A 23,378-nucleotide genomic window follows, 5' to 3' on the forward strand; every position below is an offset into this window, starting at 1 on the left:
AGTCGCTCAGTCGTGTCCGACTCTTTGCGACCCCATGAATCGCAGCACACCAGGCCTCCCTGTCCATCACCAACTCCCGGAGTTCTCTCAGACTCACGTAATCCTAAAACTATTGAATTACAAAATCTTAAAAACATAAAAGTTGATAGCAGTCGCTGAGGGCTTGGGGAAGGAAGGAATGGGGAGTGACTGATAACAGATATGGGGTTTCTTCTTGGGGTGCTAAAAATGTGCTGGATTTAGATAGTGGTGATGTTTACACAGGTCTCTGTACTAAAAATCTCTGAATTGTACACATTTAAAGGGCCTGTTTTATATTATACGAATTACATCTCAATAAATAGGAAATGTATACTGGGTATAATGAAGATTCCATTCCATTTGCCCAGGAGACAACTGGATACAATGAGGAGAATGGCGTCCAGAGGGGAGAGGATCAGCAATGGTACTTGTCTCTCTTGCCTTGGGACCTTGCCCATCACCCTGCCGTCTGAGACTGTACAGCAAGGCCAGCTGCTAAACTAGCTCGCAACAACTTCACCCTTTCATAGTCCCTGTGGTCATATATATTGACAGGGGCGTGTGGCCCCCTGCTGTAAATAGCTTCTTCTATGTGCTTCTATTTCTCCTTTTATTATCTGCTAACATCAATGGTTATCTCTTGACTTTTACTCCTTCCCATTCAATGCAGACTCTTTCCATATCTCCTTCATCTAGTTATCTTATGGATGGATAGATAAAAGCCTCTCTGGCTGGCTGGTTATCCTTTCATTCAGCCATTAACCATCTATACATTGATCCATTATCTACCTCAGGAATCTTCATCATTTTGGAAAGAAAGGGCTTACTTCCTGGCAACACCAACAGAAAAACAGCTCCTCCAAGGAAAAAGTCACTATTATCTCCCAGCTTCTGTGACCAGGAACTAGTGAGTCTCTTTACGTCATATTCCTAGCTGCTACTACAGTAAAGGGAACAAAGCGACAGTTCATCAAGGCCATGGTCTGTCCAGCTAACCCACAGATATATTATTGTAGCACTTTGGCAATAACCATTTACAGAGTGTGATTAGGTCACTGTTTACACAGTGACGAAGGAAGTTGAAACAAATTGTTCAAGAGTTGTCTTGGAATACTACGTGAATTTCAGTTTATTGACAAATATTTATAGCCAAAACTAGAAGTTACCTACCCCCAAATTCCTTCTCTACAATATCACCAGTTGAAGATTTACGGGAAAGAAAGTAAATAGAAAGTAATTTAGCATACAGATGGTCACAAACACATGAAAAGATACTCAACATCACTCATTATTAGGAATAGAACTACCATATAACCCAACAATACCACTGCTGGGCATACACCCTGAGAAAACCATAACTGAAAGAGACACATGTGCTCCAATGTTCATTCTAGCACTTTTTACAATAGCCAGGATATGAAACAATCTAGATGTCCACTGACAGATGAATGGATACAGAAATTGTGGTATATATATCCAGTGAAATATTTACTAAGCTATAAAACAGAAAGTCAGTCCTAATGAGGTAGATAAACCCAGAGCCTATTATACAGAGTGATGTCAAGTCAGAAAGAGAAAGATAAATTTTGCTTATTAATACATGCATATGGAATCTAGAAAGATGCTACTGATGAACCTATTTCTTGGGCAGACATGGAGACACAAACACAGAGAATAGACTTATGGACGCAGTATGGGAAGGAGAGAGTGGGACACCCAAAGGATGAAAAAAAAGAACAGCTGGTATAAGCAGCAGCATGAATGAATCCCAAACTATTACGCTGAGTTAAGGAAGCATGACACAAATGAGCAAATACTGCACGATTCCACTTACATGAATCTCACAGGAAAGTTCAGTTTCATCTCAAGCAACAGAATGCACATCAGTGATTACCTGAGCCCAGGAATGGGAAGGGGCAAAAAGGGACACTTTGCAGATGATAGAAATGTCTTATATCTTGGTAGTAGTGGTGCAGGCTGTCAAAACTCTGCAAAGTGTACATTTAAAATGTGTATATTTTCTTGTTTATAAATTACACCTTAATCAAGTTGATTTAAAAATATATGAATTCTCCTGCATCCACCTCTTAATCTCCTATAGCACCCTGTGTCTTCTCTGTGTGTGTGTTACAAGCCCTGGCAGCTACCCTTGTCACCTTCAAATCTGTTCTGTAGGAATTCTGAGGCATCAAGCACTTTACCCCTGTGGTCAGCGCTTACCTTCACGTGGTAACTATGGTTTGTCTTTTCTGACTTCAGCTTTAGTCAAGAGAATGCCCTGGAGGGTAAGTGTTTGCATCCTTCAAGAAATTCTGAGTCATTCATTCTCCTCTAATTCAGCCACGTGTGCACTTCAGGCAGGGTCTCAGAGGACTGTTCTAACGGAGACAAGATATTCTTTCTTTCTGCCCAAGAGTGAGAGCAGCTTAGGGACTAGCGATGAGTGCTCCCTCTCTCACTTTACTTCCTTGAGGGGATTTTCAGTTCAACAGGGAAGCTAGTGAGGTTCTTCCCACTTCCCACCCTTCCCCAGTTTGCTTGGCCAACTCCGTTTGTGGACAGAGCACATGCCTCTTTCTCCCGAGTTATGAAGATCACACTGACAGAAGGCCAATTTGATTCCTTGCAGAGTGGTTTTATTCCAACTGAAGAAAATGATCCTTATTTTCCAAAAATCTTTCCCTGGGTCAGAGTGTGGCAGAGTTGACTCTTCAGCCTTTGCCAAGCAGTAATTCCAATAAATCAACCCCTCTTGCCTTTAGTGGTATGGTTTGCTAAATGAAAGATTCCTGGCAGGGAACCTCTTAAGAAAAATGTCTGGACTTAGCAATCATTGGAGATACTGGGGAGAGTTCAAGTCACTTTCTGAATAAGAAGAGAAATAAAAGCAAAAATGCAAAAGCAAATCATGAAAGTAGCCACGTGAACAAACCCATTGAACTGTGATGTTTTGGAGGTGTAGCTGCTATTCTGCCAGGCCCTATTTCCACCTCAGGACTCTTTTTAGGTGCAGCTGTAAGCAGGAAGCAAGTTAGGCTTTACTTGACAACGTTGGACTTCTGAGAATATTTATTAAATGATTATGAACATCTGACAAGTTGCTCTCAGCCGGTGTTAATAATCTTCTACATGAAATATTCTGCTCAAGGTTTCTAACAGCATCAGACAAGATAGTATGCATATAGTTGCAGGTACTCTGTATTTTCCAGATTAATGAGACTACCTTGAAACTGTTCTAATTCAACAGTTCTGTCCTTATTCCATCTGAGGTTTTCAAAATCTTTCAGGATCAAAAAGATAACTTGTGAAACTCTTTTGTAAACTCCGATATTATAACTAGAATTAGATGATTTTTAGAGTATGCATTAAAAACCTACTAGATAGTAAAAGCAGAGAAGGCAATGGCACCCCACTCCAGTACTCTTGCCTGGAAAATCCCATGGATGGAGGAGCCAGGAAGGCTGGAGTCCATGGGGTCGCTGAGGGTCGGACACGACTGAGCGACTTCCCTTTCACTTTTCACTTTCATGCATTGAAGAAGGAAATGGCAACCCACTCCAGTGTTCTTGCCTGGAGAATCCCAGGGATGGGGGAGCCTGGTGGGCTGCCGTCTGTGGGGTCGCACAGAGTCGGACACGACTGAAGCGACTGAGCAGCAGCAGCAGCAGCAGATAATAAAAGATATGAGCAGGTAGTTCCTGGAAAAAGATACACACATGGCCTTTTATATATATATTAATAATGCTCAATTTCAATTATAATAAGAGAAATACAAATTAAAATTATATTGAGATACCATTTCTTAACTATCTGACAAAAAAGTTAAGACTTTAATGATATCCTTAATGGCCAGACAATGGGAGAAAAAGCACTTTCATACATTGCTGGTGAGAAGGCAAAATGGTACAGCCCATTTGAAGGGAAATTTGCTATTTTCTAGCAAAATTACATGTGCATCAACCCTTTAAGCCATCAGTCTCACTGCTGAAAATTTACTCTGAAAATATACCTTCACACACACAAAAGTTATTCATGACATTATTTGTAATAAAGTATTAGGAATTATCCATCTGCCCATTCATGTGTGTGTGGGTGTGTTAGTTGCTCAGTCGTGTGTGATTGTTTGTGACCCCGTGGACTGTATCTTGCCAGGTTCCTCTGTCCATGGGATTCTCCAGGCAAGAATGCTGGAGTGGGTTGCCATTCCCTTCTCTAATGCCCATCCATAGGGCATTACAAATAAATTACAGTATATCTGTACAATAGAATACTATGCAGCTATCGAAAAGGATGAGAAAGATCTCTGTAAACTAATATGAAGTAATCTGCAGAATATATTGTCAAGTGACAAAAAGCAAGGTGCAAAAGAAGGCTCATTTTATGCTCTTTTGTAGAGAAAGAAAATATATACCCTTATTTTTGCAAAAAGCAAATCAAGAACAATAAATCTGAAGTTAATGAATATAACTGCCTATAGGGGGTGGGTGTAGGGGTACAAGCATGATTTCTCTGATTAGAACTTTTTTACTAGTCTTAACTTTTAAATGATGTAACTATTTTACATATTCAAACATAAAATTAAGTAAAAAGAAAGATAAAATAAAACCTTGAAAGTGAAAGTGAAGTCGCTCAGTCCTGTCCTACTCTTTGCAACCCCATGGACTGTAGCCCACCAGGCTCCTCCGTCCATGGGATTTTCCAGGCAAGAAGACTGGAGTGGGTTGCCATTTCCTTCTCCAGGAGATCTTCCCAACTCAGGGATTGAACCCAGGTCTCCCGCATTGTAGGCAGATGCTTTACCATCTGAGCCACCAGGGAATAAAATCTTAACATTAAATAAAGAAGTGAATATTAATATATCCTAGATAGATAACATAGTCACACAGAAAAATTATTCAAATACCTTTTAAACATAACACTAAGATCATACATCCTTAATAGAATATATCTTAAAATCAAGAGAATTGCAAAGACATCTTGAACTTTATTTAATAGGTTCAAAATTGGTAGTGTTCTTGTTGGTTGTATTTCTGAAATTACATTGTGTTTATTGTATAATAGTATAAAGTAAAAATGCGTATATGGAATGGGGAAATTAAGGCTTGGGGCTGTGTTTCATTTGAATTGAGGAAGCATTATTAATTCATCATTGAATTTTTCTTCTAGTTCTGTCTATAAAAAGGGGCCAGAGGCAGTGATATTCCAATAGTAATGAGCATACCTCACACTCGGTTCTTTGTTTCCAAATAACATTTCCCACTTAAAGAAACTAGGGCATCTTGCAGACATGGCTGGCTCCAGGTCTGGGGCAGGGAAGGTAAGAGGTAATATGGAAACATCTTGTGGCAGACAGCAAGGAGGTGCTCACAGGTGAATTCAGCTATATCAGAAGGACAGAGAAGCATCGAACTTGAAAACAAAACACCTGAGTCCATACTTGTTGGGCTGCACACCACAGGTCTGCAAGGCCTGACCTTGCCTAGCTTCAGATCAAAGGAGGAGCCCAGAGTCATCAAGAGAGACATCAGTGGTTTAATGGGGGATGGGGATCTTACATGTCTGAAGCAAGGTCCTGGAGCAACATCCCATTATGTGCAGTAGATGGCAGACAGGGCATGGTGGCATTCTTCTCTCCTGGGGGCAGGGAGAGGTTACCAGTTATAGAGGGAATTGACTTGAGGTTGGTTCTTCGGTTACCAGGGAAATCAGCACAGGGGCACACTCCTCACCATCAGGCTATCATAGTGGATATGCTCCGATCTAGAGTTAGAACAATGACCAGCTGGGGCCAGGAGCAAGTACGTAGGAAGGTCCATTGGGTGATTAGGGTCTAGGTGAGGCAGGTACTGGTGGAGCAGGGGATGTACAGAGAACAAGGGTATAGCCATCTTGGGTGGCCTGACCATATAACAGTGATACTCAAGGAGCGGGCAAGACCCTCACTTGCCAATACTTCCATGTGAAATGTCTACAATTCTGTCCCTGGAGAAACACAGTGCTACCACCAGAAAAAGAGAATCCACACAGAGGAGTGTGCGTTTTGTGATTTAACCTTGGGAGTTATAAAACAAATTCAAAACAAGCGAGCTGGATTGAAAACATTAGGACCTTAGAACAGATCTTTCTCGGAGCAGAGAGACACGAAAGAAAGCAGAGCTAGGTCAACACGTCCCCCTTACGTAATGACAGGGCTCGGGCTCGGGCAAGCGAGAATTCTAGGAGGGGGCTGATGGCCTGGTTTGGCTCATGTGCAGAACCTTGACACTCATTCTCAAACAGGGCCCTCCAGGACGGACATCCTTATTCCACAAAGCCAACAGCCTTCTTTAGCTCGGGAATTCATGCAGTTAACAAATGATTTATTGAGCGTCACTGAACCCACTCTGTCAGGAGAACTATTAATAGATGTGGTATAAACTCACCATCCTCAAGCTACCAAGGATGTACAGTGGGTTCCAATAAGAGTTTCTAGCCTTCCTCCTAAGGATGTGGTAAGAGAACTTTCTGGGGGCGGGTTTGTCCAAGCCCTCAACTGTGTGTCCTGCATTGCCCTTGTCACCACAGACACCCTATTAAAGCCTCTTAGCTTTCCTCCAGCACTTGCTCAAATTACAGGCTCTTATTGTACCCACTGACTACAGGAGGAAGCATCAGAGTCCCTCCAACTTGCCTTGCCAGATGCTGCTTGTGGATTTGTGACCACAGAGCTTTCTCTCTCTCTTGAACCCAAGTGCTCCATTCCTGCTTCTCTCTGCAGAGCTATCTTCCCCCGGCTCCAGCAATGGTATTGTAGGCATTTTGTCAGCTAGAGGAGCCCTTGAGAATCCTGTTGGCCAGATCTTTCTGAAAATGGATCACCCATCAGAAATAACAGGGCATCCACGTCACTTTCTATGAAGCTCCCCTAACGTCTCTCGGGGGCCCCAGGTCATGCAGTTACTCTTTAATCACTTCATGCCCAGCATCGCTGGGGGTAGGGTGGGGAGTCCCAGGTGTTTGCTTGCTCTGGATGGCTGTTATCCTAACTGACCCAAAGTTGCACAGCCTAAATGTACAGAAGGACAGTTGGAGACAACCTGCAGTTTGCCTGGAGCGCCTCCTCTCAGGCTCAGCTAAGTACACACCGGAAGTTCTGGAGCCGGCTCACCTGGGCTCAGGGGGACAGATAGAATTTCAGGAATTTTGCAGGTCCATTGTTGAACTACTGGTAGCTTGAAATGGGCCTGGTGGGAATCTTTACACCATGGAGGTTGGCAAACACTACAATTCAGTGTCTTTCCTCTCATCCCAGCTGGTTGTTGTCTTTACCAGCTCACTACTGTGAGTAATAGGAAGCTGTGCAGTCTAGATAGCGGAGAAGCTCACCAGTTTGAGAATCAGGCCGATTTGAACCAAAGTCCTAGCATTACACTTACATTACCTAACTTTAGTTTCCCAAAGTAAAACTGAGATCAACAAAAAATATTCTGTGTTATGTAATGCCAATTTCCCATTCCTCTTGTTTCCATTTGGAGAACTTCCATTAGAGTCTGTGATCCCCAAGGTGGGGAGGAGTGACTTCCATAACTGGTGAATTTAGTAGAAGCAGCTGGGCATGTGTGACTGCCATCCTAATCAGATCAGATCGGATCAGATCAGTCGCTCAGTCATGTCCGACTCTTTTCGACCCCTTGATCGCAGCACGCCAGGCCTCCCTGTCCATCACCAACTCCCGGAGTTCACTCAGACTCACGTTCATCGAGTCAGTGATACCATCCAGCCATCTCATCCTTTGTCGTCCCCTTCTCCTCCTGCCCCCAATCCCTCCCAGCATCAGAGTCTTTTCCAATGAGTCAGCTCTTCGCATGAGGTGGCCAAAGTACTGGAGTTTCAGCTTTAGCATCATTCCTTCCAAAGAACACCCAGGGCTGATCTCCTTCAGAATGGACTGGTGGGATCTCCTTGCAGTCCAAGGGACTCTCAAGAGTCTTCTCCAACACCACAGCTCAAAAGCATCAATTCTTTGGCGCTCAGCCTTCTTCACAGTCCAACTCTCACATCCATACATGACCAAAGGGAAAACCATAGCCTTGACTAGATGGACCTTTGTTGGCAAAGTAATGTCTCTGCTTTTGAATATGCTATCTAGGTTGGTCATAACTTTCCTTCCAAGGAGTAAGCGACTTTTAATTTCATGGCTGCAGTCACTATCTGTAGTGATTTTGGAGCCCAGAAAAATAAAGTCTGACACTGTTTCCACTGTTTCCTGATCTATTTCCCATGAAGTGGTGGGACCGGATGCCATGATCTTCATTTTCTGAATGTTGAGCTTTAAGCCAACTTTTTCACTCTCCACTTTCACTTTCATCAAGAGGCTTTTGAGTTCATCTTCATTTTCTGCCATAAGGGTGGTGTCATCTGCATATCTGAGGTTATTGATATTTCTCCTGGCAATCTTGATTCCAGCTTGTGTTTCTTCCAGTCCAGCGTTTCTCATGATGTACTCTGCATATAATTCAAATAAACAGGGTGACAATATACAGCCTTGACAAACTCCTTTTCCTATTTGGAACCAATCTGTTGTTCCATGGTGCCATCCTAATACACGGCACCAAACATCATGGGCAGCTCGAGTGTCTAAAGCTATCATGGATAGCTGCTCGAGTGTCTAAAGGTTCTGCACCAAATTCCAGTCAGGGGAGAGATCCCTATAGCACAAAGCAGTTCTCAGACACTAGCTGGTGGCCACGGTTGAACTCAACGCTGATGCTGTCCACCAGGAGAGAGAATCAGACATCATAGGTTCAGGGCTCCACCCCACAGGACTGCCCTTCACATCAGATGCCAACAGCCACATCAAGATCAGATCCACACCAGTGCTTCTGAATGACTGGTGAGTAATCAGAAGTTCCCACAACCCTTTCCTAGACTTAATTATTTGCTCACAGAACTCAAGGAAACATTTTACTGACTAGATGACCAGTTGATTATAAAAGGCTATAACCTATGTAAGATATGTGCAGGGCAAGGTATGGGGAAGGGGTTTGGGGTCACAGGATCTCTCCCAGCACCTCCACCTGTTCACCATCCTAGAAGCTCTCCAAACCCTGTCCTTCTGGGTTTTTATGAAGGCTTCATTCCAGAGGCATGACTGATTAAAACACTGGACACTGATTCCAACCTCTAGCCCCACCCTTCTCCCCTGAGGTCAGGGAAGTGGGGCTGAAAGTTCCAACCCTGGCTCCCATGCCTGTGAAAGTGAAGTCGCTCAGTCATGTCCGACTCTTTGCGACGCCATGGACTGTAGCCTACCAGGCTCCTCTGTCCATGGGATTCTCCAGGCAATAGTCCTGAAGTGGACTGCCATTTCCTTCTCCAAAGGAATGTCTTAAAACTCAGAATGGCACCAGGGCCCTCACCCATAAGATGCATTTTGGGATAATCTTGGCACCAAATGGTTCATCCTGGTCCATAAAATGCTCCCATGCCTAGATGCCTCTAAATATCACCTCATTAACATAACAGAAGACTTTTTAGTGCTCTCATCACTTACAAAATTCCAAGGGTTTTAGGAGTTCTGTGCCAGAAACTAGAACAAAAACCAAATATATATTTATTATAAATCACAATATAATGCACACAGTACAGCCAGCAAGAGGGAGGCATGCCTGCCTCCCTCCTTTTGGGACACTTCCTAAACATTGCTCATGACACATTACATGTGACACATGCTTACATCCCATTGGCCAGAACTTAACCATATGGCCATCCTAACTGCAAAGGAAACTGGAATTTATTTTATTCCAGCCAGCCACACACACAGCTAAAAAACACAATTTCTTTTAATATGGATGAAATGAATAACAGATATTGAGGAGAAATTAATCTTCTTCACCACAACATACAAACACTAGACACAGAGCTTTGCTCACAGTAAGCAGTCACTATAGAGACTCGACCCTGAAGGGGAGGTTTCATTACAAACTTCTCATTGCTTATTTTGAAAAAAGCTAGCACTGAATTTTTAAGTGAAACAGAATCTGGACCTCTGCATTGTTCTTGCTATCAAATGAAGCCTTCTCTTTTATTCCTCTCCTTCCTTTCCGCTAAGACATTTTCTAGGTGCCTTTCTCGACTCATCCCTTACCAGCCTCTACTGGATCCCTCACTGCAGGGAGCACTGGCCAGGTGCCATCTGTGAGATCTGGGGTTGTAAACCTCCTTACACCTCTGTTTTCCAAGATGTAAATGGAGGTAATAATTGTATCTATCTTATAAACTCATTGTGAGGATCAAGTGATTTAAAACTTGCAAAGCACCTGAAGCAGAGCCTGGTACATAGCAAGCACCATAGACACTTTATTACCATACTTAACTCTGGCCCATATCATACAGTACAGTAATTTTCTAAAGCGGGATTTTTGTCCTTTATCAAAAGAATTGTATCAGAATGATAGTATGGCCAGCTGAATCCTTTCTCCCAGGAGGGTTTGAGGGTTATTCTTGTATAAGTCATCACCACTATGACATAAATGCGCTAAGCATGACTCAGAAAATCCTTGGGATTATCTATGTCTATTTAAAATTCTGCAGCATTCTATGTCATTATTAAAGAAAATTCATTCCTTTGTTCATTTGGTGAGCACTATGCTAGTATTAAAGATTCACTGAGGGACAAGACAAGTTCCTTCCTTAAAATCCTCACAGTTTACACGATCTGTCTACTCATCTATCTGTTGCTATCTCTCTATCATCTATCTATCAACCTACCTATCATATAACAATGAGAAAGGGTCCATTTCATAGAATCCTTCCTATTACAGATAACTGAAACCCAACTCAGATGAGTTTAAAGCACAGGGAAAATTTATTGATTCATTCATTCATTTACCTAACAATAAATTGCTGAGCTATCTAGAGGTAAATTTTTCAGACATTTCAAAGCTGGGTCTGCATGTTTAGAACTCTCTCTCTCCCTCTCTTGCTTTCCTCTGACAGGCTCCTTTCACATGGCCCAAAGACGGCCCCCAGCTTTGTCTGCTAATTTAACAACCTCAGCTGAAATAAGGAGCCTCTTTCTCAACAGCTCTGGCAGAAGTGCTGAGGCTGGTCTTCTGCAGTCCAGGTGAGTCACGTGCCCATCCCTGAGCCACTGTCCAGCCTCTAAACTGGGACTTTAAGCTCAACCACCCACTCCCAGGTGGAGGTGGAGGTGGGATCAGTCCCACCCAAGCATTATGGATGAAAAGTGGGAGGAGTGACTTCCTTAGTGAAAAGTGGGGTGCTGTTAGCAAAAGAAGGGAGACTGGACACTGGGACGGTAAACGAAAAAGACACGCACAACCATTGGCCAGCTCTTGATCCTAGAGATGAGGTGGGTGAGGAGCTTCCAAAGACACCCTCATGGAAGAGTTGATGTGGGAAATGGGTTTTGAAGGGCATTTGGAATTCAGCTGACAGATGAGAGAATTTAAAGCAAAGGTAAGAACATGTACAAAGACCTAAGGATGTGATATCTTGTGGCTTATTTGGAGAAATGAGTAGGGTTAGGATATAATTTGAGGAGATAACAGTCAATGTAGCAAGGAAGATGGGTAGGTGTGAAGCCATTGTGAAGGTCTTTGTGTGCCCCAATGAAGATAATTGGGGCACACACATCTTCACACTTACAGAGATTTCTCCATGTTATTTCACTGACATAAAAGAAATTAATCTAACACAAAAGAAAACTGAAGACAGAAATTATAATTTCTCTTTGTGTATCCATTGCCTGGCACATGGGCCAAATAAATGTTTGTAGATTTGAAACTGGAATGTCTTTTGAGCTAAATGAGATCATTTCTCTCTACCATATCTACATAGCATAGTGCCTGGTACATTTTAAGTGTTCCATATGTGTTAGCTATTATGTCTTTGTGGTCATTAGATCAATTTTTGATGATATATACTTGTCTTTCATCATTCCTCAGACTTCAACTAATTCACTGTTAATTAATCCTCAGAAAACTTGGTATTAGAGTTGGAGATGTATTTAATTCAAACATTATTTTGCAGAATTGTACTTAAATCAGCAACAACATCAACAAAAATTTAATGCTGCTGTCTGGTGATTTAGAAAATAAGAAATGTAAGTCAACTTTCCTGGTGGCTTAGAAGGCAAAGAGTCTGCCTGCAACACACGAGACCCAGGTTCAATCCCTTGGTTGGGAAGATCCTCTGGAGACAGGATTGGCTACCCACTCCAGTATTTTTGCTTGGAGAATTCCATGGACAAAAGAGCCTGGGGGCTACAGTCCATGGAGTCTCAAAGAGTCAGACATGACAGAGGAACTAACACTTTCAAGATAAAAGGGACCCACAGAAACTGCACAGAGAGTGGATCTTCAAGATTGGTAAGGATTATTTTTTATTTGAGTAAACAAGGTCAGTTACACTTTGATACATTTCTCAGTTTATTAATTTCACTTCTTTGCTGGCTTGTCTTCCCATTTTCCCAGAGCCCCTGCTGCTGCTAAGTCACTTCAGTCGTGTCTGACTCTGTGTAACCCCATAGATGGCAGCCCACCAAGCTCCCCTGTCTCTGGGATTGTCCAGGCAAGAATTCTGGAGTGGGTTGCCATTTCCTCCTCCAATGCATGAAAGTGAAAAGTGAAAGTGAAGTCGCTCAGTCGTGTCCGACTTGTAGCAACCCCATGGACTGCAGCCCACCAGGCTCCTCCATCCATGGGATTTTCCAGGCAAGAGTACTGGAGTGGGGTGCCATTACCACTCCTCTTGGGATTATCACTGTAAGCGTACAATGATCACAAGGTTATGAAACTAGACTTTAACAGGAATCACTTAAAACATTGAAAGAGTAATGATGTATAGAAACAGCAATTCCCTCTGAAGCCAGAATCCCCATGTCCCCGTCATGTGTAGTGGTTGGAGGGGCAGAGAATCCTCCAGGCATATTTCCCACAGATGTCTCTGCAGGACATCTTTGGTGCCCCTCTTGCCTGCCCTAGGACTTCATTTCAGGCTTGCCTCTGTCAATCATTTTGAAACCTTATGTTTACACTTGATAGCCTTACTGGAGGAAGAGAAGAGAAACCATTCATTGTTCATTCAACAAATATCTATCAAGCACCTGCAACATATCAGGAACATTCTAGAAACTGGGGTTACCAAACCTCTGCCCTCATGGAATTTTTATTCCCATGAAGGAACACATATATTATGCAAATAAAAACATAATGTGAGATGGTAATAATATCCAATATACATAGATAAATAAGGCAGAGAAGGTGGGGAGGGGAGGAGGGAATGGGTGATCAGAGAAGGCAGCCCTTTGAAGATGAAATTTGAACAAACACCTGAAGGAGATAAGGGAATAGCCATGCTGAAGTTGAGGGGATACTGTTCCAGAAACTGGAACAGCAAGTAGAGATGTCTTGAGGAGGAGTGTATCTCATGTGATAGAGGAACACCAGAAACCCAATATGTCTAGGGTGGAAGGAATAAAGAGGAGAATAGTAGATTACCTCAAAAGGGAATAGACATTGCAAGGACCCTGTCGGCAGCTGGGAATATCCACAATTGCTTCTCTTTGCAGACACCTCATGTATTAAATATTTCCTCTGTGTGCTGTCACTTCCCCCTTCTCCTACCTTTCCTCAGCAGACATTTTCCCTTCTCTTTCACAAGGATATTTGTCATCTTTACGGCACAGAACCCCACTCCTCCTTTTCTAAAGCAGCCAGCTAATTTTTTTGTAGGGGAAAGAGCATCTCTCCCATTGCTTGTATCAATCAAAGTGCTCCCCACCCACTCTCTGCTCAGCCAGTCACACCATGTGACCCTGGAATTAGTCTTATCCAAGATGAATTGAAGCTTAATCAACTTGACTATGGTTCCCGGAAAATACTGTCCAATAGCTTCGGGTCCCTGGTTCCCAAAAGCTGTCCTGTCTGTCCTTTCTGGAACTTGACTGTCCAGCTCTTCTTTCAAGTCCCTAATCTAACCAAGTACGTGCATGCTCAGTCGTGTGACTCTTTGCGACTCCATGGACGGTAGCCTGCCAAACTCCTCTGTCCATGGTATTCTCCAGGCAAGAATACTGGAGTGCGTTGTCATTCCCTACTTCAGGACATCTTCCCAACCCAAGAACTGAAATTACATCTCTTGTGTCTCTGCACTAGCAGGCAAATTATTTAACACTGAGCCATCTGGGAAGCTCCAATCTAACCAAGACCTTCCAGTAAATTCATTTTTAACTTAACAAAGTACTCCTAACTTATCATCAATCCACTCTCGCTCTTCTTCTCGTCATGACTCATATCATATGGTCCCCATTAATGCTAGGTTGTGGACGTGTGGGAACTTGTCCTTTTATAGCTTATAGTTTGTCATTATAAAACTAAATTTTCAATCTAAAGAAAATGTTAACATTTCCCAATTGATTTATCAAGATGGTTTTTTAAAGTATTGTTTGCTATAATTTGACACATTAGAAAAAAAAGTTATCACCACTACAAGTGATAGAAATTTTAAAAAATTCTTAAAGAGAAGGAAGGGATTAGAACATCATGATAAAACACACAAGCTCTAGAATCACACAGATTTGAGTCTGCAGTTCAGCTCTGCCATCTGGTAACTATACAATCTCAGGCAAAGATCTATCTTTGGTTCCCCTAGAAGCAGACCCTGAGATAAGGATTCCAGTGCAAACCCATATCTAGGAAGTGATTCCAGGAAACTCCAGTAGGGGAAGAGCGAGAGAAGTAGATGTAGCCAACAGAAGGTTCTTTAACCAGACAGGTAACTATGGAGCACAGTCCTGCTAGGAGTCTCTGAAACCAGCCTAGAAATTGCCCCTCAGTTCTCTCCCACCCAAGGAGCAGGGAAGCTGTGATATTTATACAGCAACTCCATCAGTCATTGGGAAAAGGCTGCCATGGAGGGGGTGTGTTGGAATGGGGAATGGGCATATTCCCCAGCACATCTGGCCTCTTCTGGGGCGAAAGAAACATATATAGACCTTGGCGGTGGGAAGCCAACCAGTGCCCATTGCATTGGTGGCATGGGACGGGGTACTGACAGCTCTCACCACACTACTTAGCTCTGAGGCATCAGCTTCCTTGTGTGTAAAAGAGAATAATAATAATAGCACCTCACAGGGTGCTTATGAAGATTAAATGAGATGATGCATGTGTAACTGCATGGCAAATGAGTACACAGAAAGTTTGAACATGTGACCATCTGAAAGACGCAAAGAAGGAAGCACATGGAAAATCAAGGGGAACAGTAGGGAGAAGTGGGAGGGGGTGAACAGAAAAAAAAAACTCCTATGAATTAAAGATACAAAATAGACCTTGTGAAAGAAGCAATATTCTCAATACATTCTAGCAGCAAACAGGCTTCTTGCAAAGAATTTCCAAGAGATTTGCTTCTTGAGAGACAGGAAGAAAGTTTGAGCAGCAAAACCCTCTACTTCCTGAAAGTGGGTAAATACAGTGAGTGAAAAGAGAGAAAAAGGGAAAGAATCAATTTTTCTGAAATTCTGCTTCTACTTTACTGTCTTCACCAGCAAGGAGGGTAATTAGTTATCTCAATATGACAAGAACACACATTTCTGCCTTTTCCAAGAGGGAAAGAAAATTAGTTCATAAAGGCATTTAAAAAATGAAATGAAAGCTCTTAAGCTCTTTTACTTTCTTTAAATTAATTTTTTTGTTAGTTTTTTTTGTCATGAGCCTGGGTTCTGGGTTTTTTCCCTTCCCAACAAGTCTTTCCTGGAAAACCCCATGGACGGAGGAGCCTGGTAGGCTGCAGTCCATGGGGTCGCAAAGAGTCGGACATGACTGAGCGACTTCACTTTCACTTTTCACTCTCATGCATTGGAGAAGGAAATGGCAACCCACTCCAGTGTTCTTGCCTGGAGAATCCCAGGGATGGGGGAGCCTGGTGGGCTGCCGTCTGTGGGGTTGCACAGAATCGGATACGGCTGAAGCAACTTAGCAGCAGCAGCAGGAAGACCCTGCATCGAGAAAGGAGGGGCCAAGTGTGCTTGAGGCACACAAAGGGAGCCTGTGTGGCTGGAAGGGCCAGAACCTGGACACATCAGAAGATGCCTTCCCAGAAGCAGAGGTGGGCCTGAGAGGAGGCAATGGCAGGGAGGGAAGAAGAGGAAGCAAAGGAGAGGAGACGAGGGAGTGCAAGGGGAAAGGGGGAACTGAGCAGATGATGGAGCAATGTGATCAGACTCACATTTCAGCAGGATCCCCTGGCTGCTGATTTGAGAACAGAGAACAGGCTGTTCAGAAGCAAGGTTGGATACAGGAAGCCTGTGGAGGGAGGCTCTCGCAACAATCCAGGTGAGCGATGACATGGCCTGGACCTGGGTAGGCGTGGTGGAGGTGCTAAGAACTCATATTCTGGATATACCATGAACAGACAGTCACCAGAATTTGCAGATGAACTGGATGCAGGGCCTGAGAGAGTAGGGATGAATCAACGAAGACTCAATTTACTTAGTTAAAGAACCTGTCCTACATGCCAGACACTGTCCTGGACAATGAATACAACAAACAAAATTCCCGCCTTCATGAAAGATTTTGATAGTGGGAAAAAAACTGACCATAAAAAATGTAAATATTCAATATGTTGGGCATGTTGGGTGGTGGTGGTGCGCTATGAACAAAACCAAAACAAGGATAGGAAATGTCAAGCATAGGGATTGCAATAATAAACGAGGATTTGGGGGGAGGCCTTGCTGAGAAGGTAAGATCAGAATAAACATCAGAAGGAGGTGAAGGAGTGAACCGTGTGGTTATCCTGGGGAACAGCAAGTGCAAACACTCTGAGGTTTTGAGCACATTGATTTAATGATGCCATTTAGACATCAAAGTGGAGCTGTCAGGTGGGTAATGGGATGCATATTTGCTGAGCAGACCTCAGTGTTTCTCCTGGCTTTGGGCCCACCCTCTTCCAGGTCAGGTGACTCACTGTCCTGGTTTCCCTGGGGCTGAGGGGTGTTCCAGGACAGAGAACCTTCAGTGCTAAAACCAGGACAGTCCTAGGTAACAGCTGCTCACTCTGCCTCCAGGTCATCCTGCGTCTTGATATCAGATGGATGCTTCTAAAATCTAATGCTAAAAAATGGATCCAAAAAATCCTTCAGTTGTTCCTTCTAGCATTAAAGAGCAGAGTTAAAGTTCTATAAAATCCTGGACGGAAGTCCCTCCCACACTGGCCCTACAGTCTCTCCTGCCCTCCCTCACCAGCACCCCACTGTCTATCAGCTGCCCCCATAGCCAACACACAGTTCCCCACAACCCTGCATCATCCTGGATAAACTGAGCTATTTTGACTCCCTCACCACCGCTTTCCTAGGTCCTGTTCTCTAGGCCCATCCCATCCCCCGCCCTCCACTTCTCTGTGTACTTCTTGTGCTTAAGTCTCATTTCAAGGGCGACCTTCTAGAAGCCTTCTGGGCAGATATAGATATTGTATGTGCATGTCTATGGGGTTTGCTGTGTTGTGCTAAGGGCTGAATCCAGGTGGACTGAGTTCCAAAGCTTATATATTTTGAGAATGCTCTTTGATTCCTGAAAAAACTGGAAATAGAACTGCCTTATGATCCAGCAATCCCACTGCTGGGCATACACACTGAGGAAACCAGAAGGGAAAGAGACACGTGTACCCCAATGTTCATCGCAGCACTGTTTATAATAGCCAGGACATGGAAGCAACCTAGATGTCCATCAGCAGGTGAATGGATAAGAAAGCTATGGTACATATACACAATGGAGTATTACTCAGCCATTAAAAAGAATACATTTGAATCAGTTCTAATGAGGTGGATGAAACTGGAGCCTATTATACAGAGTGAAGTAAGCCAGAAGGAAAAACACCATTACAGTATACTAACGCATATATATGGAATTTAGAAAGATGGTAACAATAACCCTTTGTACGAGACAGCAAAAGAGACACTGATGTATAGAACAGTCTTATGGACTCTGTGGGAGAGGGAGAGGGTGGGAAGATTTGGGAGAATGGCATTGAAACATGTAAAATATCATGTATGAAATGAGATGCCAGTCCAGGTTTGATGCACGATACTGGACGCTTGGGACTAGTGCACTGGGACGACCCAGAGGGATGGTATGGGGAGGGAGGAGGGAGGAGGGTTCAGGATGGGGAACACACGTATACCTGTGGTGGATTCATTTTGATATTTGGCAAAACTAATACAATTATGTAAAGTTTAAAATTAAAATAAAATTTAAAAAAAAGTAATACAAATTACAAAGACAAGTGTAAGAGTGAATATTTATTTAGAAGTGACACACACAAATGAGGAGTCCTGAAGCATCACAGTAAATTGCCCTCTGGTCCCACCGTCTCCACCCCACATGGAAACTGGAAGCCCCTTGTCTGTCTCCCTCTTCAGACTGTGAGACCCTTGGGGGCAGAAAACTTACCTGCTGTGCCTTTGCATCCCAAGTGCCTGGCATGTGGAAGCAGCTCAGCGGATGTTTGTTGACTGATGAAATGAATGGTCAGGTTGGCGGTGACAAAGAACACCGATCTGAGAGTCAAATTCTGATTGTATTATTTATTTATTACATCAGGGTATAACTGCTTTACAATGTTGTGTTAGTTCCTGCTGTACAACATGAGTCAGCCATAGGTATACATATATCCCCTCCATCTTGAGCCTGCCTCCCATCCACTCCCATCCCACCCCTCCAGGTCACTGCAGAGCACCAAGCTGAGCTCCCTGTGCTATACACTGACTTCCCAGTAGCCACCTATCTCACGGATGGTGGTGTATATATGTCAGTGATACTCTCCCAACTCATCCCACCCTCTCCTTCCCCGACCCTGGGTCCATGAGACCATTCTCTATGTAAATTCTGGTTTCGGTGACACCTGCCTCTGACTAGCTGTATCACCTGGAGGCAAGCAACAAGGAACTTAACCTCCCAGATATTGAAAGATGTTTGGTGACCTACGTGGGTGAAGCAGCTAGGTAGACTGCCTGGCAAGAATAGCTGCTCAACACATATCCATTTCTCTTTTCCTATCCTTAGGTTCTGTCCGCCCTACATCAGTCACAGGCCGCCTGGGCTGGGATACAAGCCAGGAAGCCCACTGCCTGTGAAGACATGAATCCGTTTAGCTCCACTGTAGTACATTTCAGGACGACGATCAATGTTTCAGCTGAAATATTTTCCCTGCTGCTCACGAGTTAAGATTATTTAATTGATCTTTTAACCCTCCTATTTGTCTGCAGGTCAGCAGGTACATCCATAATCTGCCATTGCGCTCTTAGAACTCGGTCCAGGGTCTGTAAATAAGGATGGGAGAGTGCTGTCTCTGCTATTTAACCCAATCAATGTTATTGTTTTAAAGGAACCAATTTCCTTCCTTGTAAACCCAAGTATATAATAAATAAATAATTCAGCATCTCTGAAATATTTATCATAGGCAGGTAGCATTCTGCTCTCTGAGAAAAGCAAGTCGTCTAAGAATTGGATGCTGTTGGCTATCAGCACCTCCACTAATCATGGAGACTGTGTGCCTGTTGTTTTCCATCATTTGTCTGCTGCTCACAGCAACCTTGGGAGGCAGGGAGGGTGTCTCCTTTTTGAAGATGAAGAAACTCAAGAGGCATTAAGTACCTTTACAGAGTCAGTAAGTCTGGGAGACAGTATTCTAATGATTCTGTTTCTAACTCTCTGTGCAGGGCAAGAATTACAGTCCACTTTGTAAGCGTTAGCTCTTATAAATGACAACAATTACTGCGATTTCTTTCCAGAGAAGCCATTCTGTTTCTCTGTACTGCCGGGATGGAACCAAGTACTTATTACACCATGCATCACGTCTGACGCCCATCCCCGGGTCAGTAGCCAGGATCCCAAACCAGCCTGTTGTTTTCAAGGCTGAATCGTGTGTTTGGACCAACAAAGATCATCAGATGACTGCCCTGTGCATTTCTTTTCAAAATCTCTGCTTTTGAGATGACCTGGCTCATGCTGGTGTTTGCTAAACGTTATTCAGGTGGCTGTTACAGTCACACACTGCTTTTTCTTGGATGGAAATCACCTGTTGTTGATGCTGATGATGGTTAATGCCACGATTAACCCAGCATTTACTTCATCCCAAGGACTGTGCTAAAACTTTACAAAATGTCATTTAGTTCTAAGAAAAAAACTTTGAGGTGGATGTTAATGTCCTCATTTTTTAACTGAGATGCTTGAGACCCAAGAAGTTGCGCTAAATAACTAGTTCTGAACCACATAGGGAATAAGTAACTAGCACAACCAGGATTCAAACTGGGATCTCACCAATCATACAATGGATGCCTCGAGCCACAAGGATACCTCCAGTGGGAGAGAATCAGCATACGCCATTAACTAGCATAAACTCTAGTCATATTTAGGAGATATCTATATTTCTAAGCTTAGGGTATCCATCTGTGTATCCACCCATCTATTTATCCATCCATCCATCCATTCCCTCACTCGCATAGACTGTCCCCTTTGCCTGGAATGTTTCTCTGCTCTCCCTGTAATTGTGGAGCAAACCTCCTCCTCATCACTTAAGTCTCCGTTTTAAGTTTCACCTCCTCCTGAAAGTCTTCCTAGCCTGACTGTCCCATCTCCGTGTTCTCATGGTGCTCTGTGTCTCCTACTCAGGGGTGGATTCACATTCTGAGGGGTCTGAGCCACAAGGTACAGTCAAGGAGAATGATTTATGGTGTGATCGAGGGTAGAAACATGAATTAAAGAGGGCAACTAGACTTTAACTTCATTTCCTCTTCAGGTGTTTGTTTTTCTGAATACTCACTGTAGCATAATCACAGTCCTCTAGAGCTTAATCCAAGTGTTAAGCTCTAAATGTCCTTTAATCCAAGTGTTGGAATTTTATTTCTCTAAGGTACTAAACCATCTCAGCTCTAAGTAGACCAAAGTTCAAAAGATTTAAAATTATAATTGTGATTCAGATTTGAGTTCCTGAGTCTTAGATTCAGCATCCCCACAGTTGTAGCCAATAGAAATGTGAGAGCAAAAGTCCTGACCTACCCTGAGGCCCTAAATGCCAACACCTGTCATATTATGTCAGCGGTCAGTTTGATTTGCCCAGCCTGTGTTTATCAGAGCTACTTCTGCTTATACAGACTTTGTTACTGATAAAAATCAGATCACAATAAATATTACATTGTGATATTATACTGTGTTAATAACTCATACTGAAACTTAGAGATATTTGTTTCCTACGTACAATAACAGGAACTCTGTGAATGTTATTATCAACATTTTACCAGTATGGGAACTGAATCTGAGAGGTGTGAAGTGATCTCCTGAAGGTCACACAAGTTAATAAAAAGCAGAGGAAACCAAGTGATGACTGCAGTGTAAATGTCCTTTGTCCATACTGAATCTCCCAAATACCAAATCATAAAACTAGACTTCACAGCTTCAGCAATCCTACTATAGAGTTACACTTCTGCATGTACATTAGCTTCACTAGAGAATGACAGATTGACATGGGCAATCCAAAACAGTCGATATTTCTGCAAATGGTATTTCCAAAGAAACTGTATTGGAGCTATCTAAGCATTGCTGCTGCTGCTAAGTCGCTTCAGTCGTGTCCAACTCTGTGCGACCCCATAGATGGCAGCCCACCAGCCTCCCTCGTCCCTGGGATTCTCCAGGCAAGATTTAAGTACTACTCTCTTTAATTTACTTTGCCTTATTATAATTATGGAATTACCCCTCTGTTGAGACTGGTGAATAGACAATGCCCTGAAACCTTATGTTGATTTTGATGTGATCATCTCTTTTGTTAATACTTCAGCTCAAACCTTCTCCTGAGAATCTTTGCTTATAAATCCCTAGACATTTCTAGAGCTAACCCAAGACTCCTGGGCTCAGAGGAATTTAAAGGGAAGCAATGAGCTGATAATCAAAAGTCCCTCTGTGAGTCCTTGATGCTGTCTGGGGCACCAGGTTTCCTCCAAATTCTGCTCCTCTGCCAATCAAGCGAAACAACCCCAAGTCACTCTTGTGTCTATTCTTGTGTGGCACAAGCTGTTCATAATCAGAATAAAGGGGCTTGAAATGACAGGTGGAGCCCATGTTCCCCTCTCTACCTCCCAGACCACATGTCCTGGAGTAAAAAGGTAACAATGGGGTAACATTTACAGTAGAAAATTGTATTTCTCTACATCTTTCCTATGTCCCTGACTAACTTTGCTTCCCCCAGTTAGTTCTGAAAAGTCTGGGGTGATGGCAGATCCTGGGCGTCTTCCTGCCAGCCACCATTTCAGCCCCATTGTTGAACTCTCTGCTCTGGTCTTTTCCAGTGAGTCAGCTCTGCACATCAGGTGGCCAAAGTATAAGAGCTTCAGCTTCGGCATCAGTCCTTCCAATGAATATTCAGGATTGATTCCCTTTAGGATTGACTGGTTTGATCTTGCAGTCCAAGAGACTCTCAAGAGTCTTCTCCAACACCACAGTTCAAAAGCATCAATTCTTCAGTTCTCAGTCTTCTTTATGGTCCAACTCTCACATCCATACATGACTATAGCTTTGACTATACAGACCTTTGTCCAAAAAGTGATATCTCTGCTTTTTAATATGCTGTCTAGGTCTGTCATAGCTTTTCCTTCATGGACCAAGCGTCTTTTAATTTCATGGCTTCAGTCACTGTACACAGTGATTTTGAAACACAAGAAAATAAAATCTTTGACTACTTCTACTTTTCCCCTTCTATTTGCAATGAAGTCATGGGACTGGATGTCATGATCTTTGCGTTTTGAATGTTGAGTTTTAAGCCAGCTTTTTCACTCTCCTCTTTCACCTTCATCAAGAGGCTCTTTAGTTCCTCTTCACTTTCTGCCATTAGAGTGGTATCATCTGCATATCTGAGGTTATTGATACCTCTCCCAGCCATCTTGATTCCAGCTTGTGATTCTTCCAGCTCAGTATTCTTACCGGGGTCCAGCCCCAGCAGGAGCCAGGGGTACCCTCAGGATGACGGCTTAGGCGATAAGGATAGCAGAGTGGAAAGATCAGAGGCTTGATCTTCCTTGATTAACACAGAAAGCCAATAAAGCTCCTGTGTTCCAAGGAGTCATCCTGAAAGAAGAACAGAGAGAGAAAAGGAGGGAAAAGGAAAAAAAGAACGACACGGGGAGACCAAGCTTCGGTGAACGAGGCCCATAACTTTATTTTCAAAAGGAACTTTTATACCTTGACTTGTACATAGAGGGAAATGAAAGATGCAGTCATACAGAGTCAGCCCAAACATTACATCTATTTTGTCTTCATCAAAACCAGGATTTTTCTGCATACCTTTCCCATAAACAATGTTGTGTACATTAT

At 43.1% G+C, this 23,378-nt stretch overlaps 1 long non-coding RNA gene across 3 annotated transcripts in view; it reads left to right on the forward strand.

Annotated features, from left to right (window-relative positions):
• Positions 1-21,362, forward strand: part of LOC138987811 (uncharacterized) — a 33,113-nt gene extending 11,751 nt beyond the window's left edge. For 2 of the 3 annotated variants that reach the window (XR_011464103.1, XR_011464104.1), the window contains exons 3-6: positions 10,999-11,125; positions 12,055-12,392; positions 16,256-16,355; positions 19,080-21,362. This is a non-coding gene — a long non-coding RNA (uncharacterized lncRNA). The remainder of the gene's footprint in view (positions 1-10,998; positions 11,126-12,054; positions 12,393-16,255; positions 16,356-19,079) is intronic. The other variant, XR_011464105.1, reaches the window with a different exon arrangement.
• Positions 21,363-23,378: the final 2,016 nt, after the last annotated feature.

This window comes from Bos mutus, chromosome 5 (assembly GCF_027580195.1).
Source record: "Bos mutus isolate GX-2022 chromosome 5, NWIPB_WYAK_1.1, whole genome shotgun sequence".
Taxonomy (NCBI): domain Eukaryota; kingdom Metazoa; phylum Chordata; class Mammalia; order Artiodactyla; family Bovidae; genus Bos; species Bos mutus.